General features: G+C 36.2%; 1 non-coding gene across 1 annotated transcript; it reads right to left on the reverse strand.

Moving 5' to 3' along the window:
• Positions 1 to 4,251: 4,251 nt before the first annotated feature.
• Positions 4,252 to 4,324, reverse strand: TRNAK-UUU (transfer RNA lysine (anticodon UUU)). The gene has a single exon. It is a non-coding gene; the product is annotated as a tRNA-Lys (tRNA).
• Between the last annotated feature and the right edge of the window lie 504 nt (positions 4,325 to 4,828).

Genomic DNA, 4,828 nt, shown 5'->3' on the forward strand with positions numbered 1-4,828 from the left:
TCAGCAAAGTTTGGCTATTTTTCCTTAGTTTATTTAACGTTTATTATTCCTTATGAAAGTAAAGAAAGCTCTTTTCCTAAAAACCTATATAATACTGTANTGTTTCGATTCGAGGAATACATACAGTGGCCAAAATAGAAGCTAGGACTCGACATTTCAGCAAAGTTTGGCTATTTTTCCTTAGTTTATTTAACGTTTATTATTCTTTATGAAAGTAAAGAAAGCTCTTTTCCTAAAAAACCCATATAATACTGTTTAAGTGCGACTGCTAACACCAGGCGCCTAAATTCGTGCTATGTGCTGCTGCATGTCCAAAAATTTCCTTCATTAAATTAATGAATGCACTTCTCAACTGCCATGTAATAAAACTTTCTTAAGTTATAATTTGATAGCAGTTCAAAGTATGCTCGGGCGATGTGTTTCGATAACTTATGTTTTGGAACGGTATAAATTGTCAATATTTTGTAGTTAGACGTTATGTTATACTTTGTACGTATGCAAAGCAATTGACGTTTTGGAAGTCAGCCATACTTACCTACTTTGTATGAAAAAGATGCTCAACATCATCAACAACAAAAAAAAAATGGTCAAAAATTAACGGCAAGTCTAAAGCTGATGCCAGATACAACTTTGTAGCTTTGCGTGACATTTATAACTTTGCCAGCAAAGCGCCAGACGCAAAAGGTATGCCACAATGAACGCCAAGAAATCAATTTTGCACTGCTTTTTTAATCGTCAAAATTGCTGTGGATTTTAGATATTTTGCTTTAAAATTATCAGCAATGTAATTGAGTTTTATGTTTCAGCATGAATACTCGAATTTGGACGAAACAAAATAAATATTAAACCGGCTGATTGTCAAAGCGCGCAAAAAGATGGGAGTTGGCCATCTTTTCGCTTCGCGCTGCAGCTTCAATGATCTATGTGGCATGCTTTGTGCATTTTCATACAATTCATCTTAGCTGTCAAAGCGAATCTGTCACGTAAAGCGAAGCAAATGTTTTATGTGGCATCAGCTTTAGCGACTTCAAAATCGCACTTTATTGTACTTAAATTTAAGGTTTCTTTTTAATTTTATGGGTAAAAATCTGGGGGAAAATTTCCTACAAATTTGGGATGTTACTTACAAGGATGCTATTTCAAGGCTAATACATCTAGGATTATTGAGGAACAGGCTAACCTAATATTCACGGCTTGCGTTTTTTGGTACGCACGCCGTCGAATTTGTTTTTTTGCGTCACCCGAAATTGGATTGCATGCGTTTGCATTTGATTTCATTGAGCGAAACGTCAAATCAAAATGTCACGCAGAACAAAAATTGGAAATTGAGTTAGCTTCATACGCACGCCGTTAAATTTCGGTTGGTCCCATACAAGTTGTATGTGCATGAGAAATTTTTGACAGTAAATTGGCGGCGTGCGTGAATATTAGGTTAGCCTGGAAGGCTTTAAGATCAATAAGTTTTTGTGGAAAAAATGTTCAAAATATTTTTTGTCCCGTATTCGGCTCCCATAAATATGGTCACCGTAGCTATGCTATGCGGTGCAGTGCTGCTGACATAACAAAGTGGCTGCAATCAAAAATTGCATTTTATCAGCAAATCACGCATGCAGTGACTTTTTATGGTCTTTTTGGTTGAAAAAGAAGTGAAAATATATTTATAAGCATTCATTGGTATATATGGAGGATGTACGTGCATATGCACATATGTGCATACAAATATCTGCTGCACAGATTTCGCACTGAGCGAACACCAATTCTGTGGCAATCACAATGGCCACAACTCAAATGGCAGGACATGCGGCAGCGTAAGGGAGCACAAAGGACAGTCAGGACAATACAGTTAGTATGCAACAAGCAAACCCCTGTTACACATAGCCGACGCCTGTCCGACGCATTTCCGCCAAACAGACACGTGCCGCACAACGTGCAGGCACTTAGTTATAAACATACTCGTACATACAGTCAGCGTCAAAAATAGGGATACCCTGACTTTTCTTTATTTATATTTTCTATACCAAATTTTTTTAAATAAAAATATAGTTAGTTCAGTAGCAAAACCAGTCGAATCAATTTTTTCAAATTTTAAACTTTTCAATTAAACTTCTTAGAAAAACTTTGGTGCAAGTTTCAAGTCTATAGAAATTACCGTTGACTTTTGAGAATGTTTTTTGTCGAGTGTTGCGCATTTTCTTCCATATAAGAATAGATTTTGTTCATGCGTTATATGGAAGAAAATGCAATACACCCTTGAAAAAAAAATTTTCAAAAATTAACGGTAATTTTAAGAGACTTGCAACTTTTTGTATTAAAATTTAATGGGCTACAAAACTGCATACTCAAAATTTTTCTTTTGATGCAAACTTTTTGGCATTTCTTGAATTTTCCCGAGTTCTATATGAATTTAAAAAAAATTGATTCTTCTAGTTTTTGCTGTAGAACAAACCATATTTTTATAAAAAAATAAAAAAACTGGTATGGGTAAAATTAAAAAATTAAATCGCCAAAACGTCATATTCATATTTTTGACGTTGACTGTATGTACATACATACATACAGGCACATACAGATTTTAGCGCATAGCTGAGCGTGTGTTTGTTTGTCTGCTGCGATATTATCACTTTGGTAATTTTCGGGCGAAAAATGCAAGGCATGCAATTTGAGCCAACTATGGCAATGGGGCTGCCATTGAGGATGAGACAGCCGAAGGTGAAAAAGGAGGAGCAGTCGTAAGAGGAAGTGAAGCAGCAACCTGATGGAACAATGGCTTATCGAATATCATCCGGCAAATCTGCGATAGCAATGTTGAGTTGAAGGAGTGGAATTGTGGTGGAATTAAGCCAACATGCTGGGTGTGACAATGTTGCTGTGCTACAGCTAGTCATACAATCAACACCAGAGGGGAAAACAACAGCAAAAAAAAAAAAACAACACTAAGTTGATCAATCGTTAGAGCAATTGCTGTTGCTGCTGTTATTTGCTGCTACATAGCAGATGAAGTGTTAATGTTGCGAGTGTTGAAGACCTTTATTTGTTGGTGTTTTTCTTTTTTTTTGTTTGACTATGATGAGGGTCGTGTTATTGCCCCCAAAGCTATTTCTACACTTCGAACACACACACACACACAAGTAGGAAAAAGTTTGTATATCAACGAGAAAACAAGGTGTAAGATGAAAAGTGCAAGATTCAACTAAAAGCAGACTCAGCCAGGAAGTGACAGTAGCAACGGAAGGGTGAAACGGGCAACATAGGAACCAATCAACGGAGGATAAGCGGATATATGAATGGGTGACACAACTACCTACCACGCGAAACCAACATCCGCACCAACCACTGCGAATGAGTTGGGATTAATTCCTCTGCCCCACCTGGCACGCTATTCGCCATCCAACCACCCACCCACCCACCACAGGAACTCCACCACCGCTAGAGATGCGGCAACTGAAAGGCAATTAAACGTGATTTATTGCTACCGTTGCTGGCTGAGTTTGCAATGCTCTTGTTTTTGTTGCTTAGCTTATTTCATTTTTGGTATTTTGCAACATTTGTTGTTGTTGCATTGCGGCGCAAAGAAGTACAGGACGCTGACGCACCGCTGCTCGGCATTGGATACACATTTTTATTGTTGTAAATGACTTTTGTGCTGATTTTTTTAACAAAAAAAAAAAAATTATAAAAAACTTGCAGCCCAACTTTAAAAAATTCCATTGCAAACTTACGCACGCTACTTTGCTAAACGAGAAAAAAAAGTTGGGCGTTAAACCTTCTCAGCTGCCATATGCGCCCGCGATTAATGTGTGTAATATTTTTCTTTCAAATATATTTGAATAAATAAATGCTTCGCATCAATGAAAACGCTCGCAGTGGCACATCCCACACTTCGTATTATATTTATAATAAATTTACACAATATTTATAATAATGGATACATATAGAATAATTATAATATCATTTTTTATTTGTATTTACGTATATTATAAAGGGAACTTTAATTAGTATAGTAAATTATTTGATCGCATCTCTCAATAGGAGTTAGTCGATTTCGCAAGTGAAGCATTCATATATATGTTCATATGTACGTAATAATGAAGACTCCCGTCCAACAATTGTTTTCAAAAAGAAAATCAAAATTAAAAAAAAAAATATCATTTTTTTTTAATTTTTGCAAGCATTAAACTCTAGGCAAAAAATTAATTTTTTTGTACATATTCTGATTTATAAAATAAAAAAAAAGTAAAAAAAAAATTGCTTCGCCCGAGCAGGGACTTGAACCCTGGACCCTTGGATTAAAAGTCCAATGCTCTACCGACTGAGCTACCCGGGCACATGCTTGTGCTGTGGCAAAGTGCGCACTTATGTATAAGCAAAGAGCGCGGTATGCGTGTGTGTGTTTGTTTGCTTGCGGTTGTGCGCTCCGTCGATGGAGGGATGATAAGAAAACGAATAGAGAGAATACGTGAGGAAGACAGTGTGGAAATTTTCCAGCTGAAAAGCAATTTTTGAGATCACAGTTGATCTTTGGAAAAGAAATTGGCGTTGATTTGATGTTCAAAATTCTTAGCTAATTTTTCATACTTATTTTATTTGTTAATAATTTTGATTGCCAAAAAGTTTCTGCAAAACTCTTCTTCACTTTCCAAATTCTTAAATTCTTTTTTTTAATTTCTGCTTAATTTTTTCCCATTGGCAATTACTTACTTGCCAAAAGGCCCATATGGAGAAAATATGTATTTACTTATTCATAAGAAGGCGTGGTAGTACATGAGCAATGATGTATGTATGCTCCGAAAAATTCATTACACCAAGCGTCATCGTCGTGGAAGCGTGT

This window comes from Rhagoletis zephyria, unplaced genomic scaffold (assembly GCF_001687245.7).
Source record: "Rhagoletis zephyria isolate East Lansing unplaced genomic scaffold, Rhagoletis_zephyria_1.1 Rzeph_scaffold_28680, whole genome shotgun sequence".
Classification (NCBI taxonomy): domain Eukaryota; kingdom Metazoa; phylum Arthropoda; class Insecta; order Diptera; family Tephritidae; genus Rhagoletis; species Rhagoletis zephyria.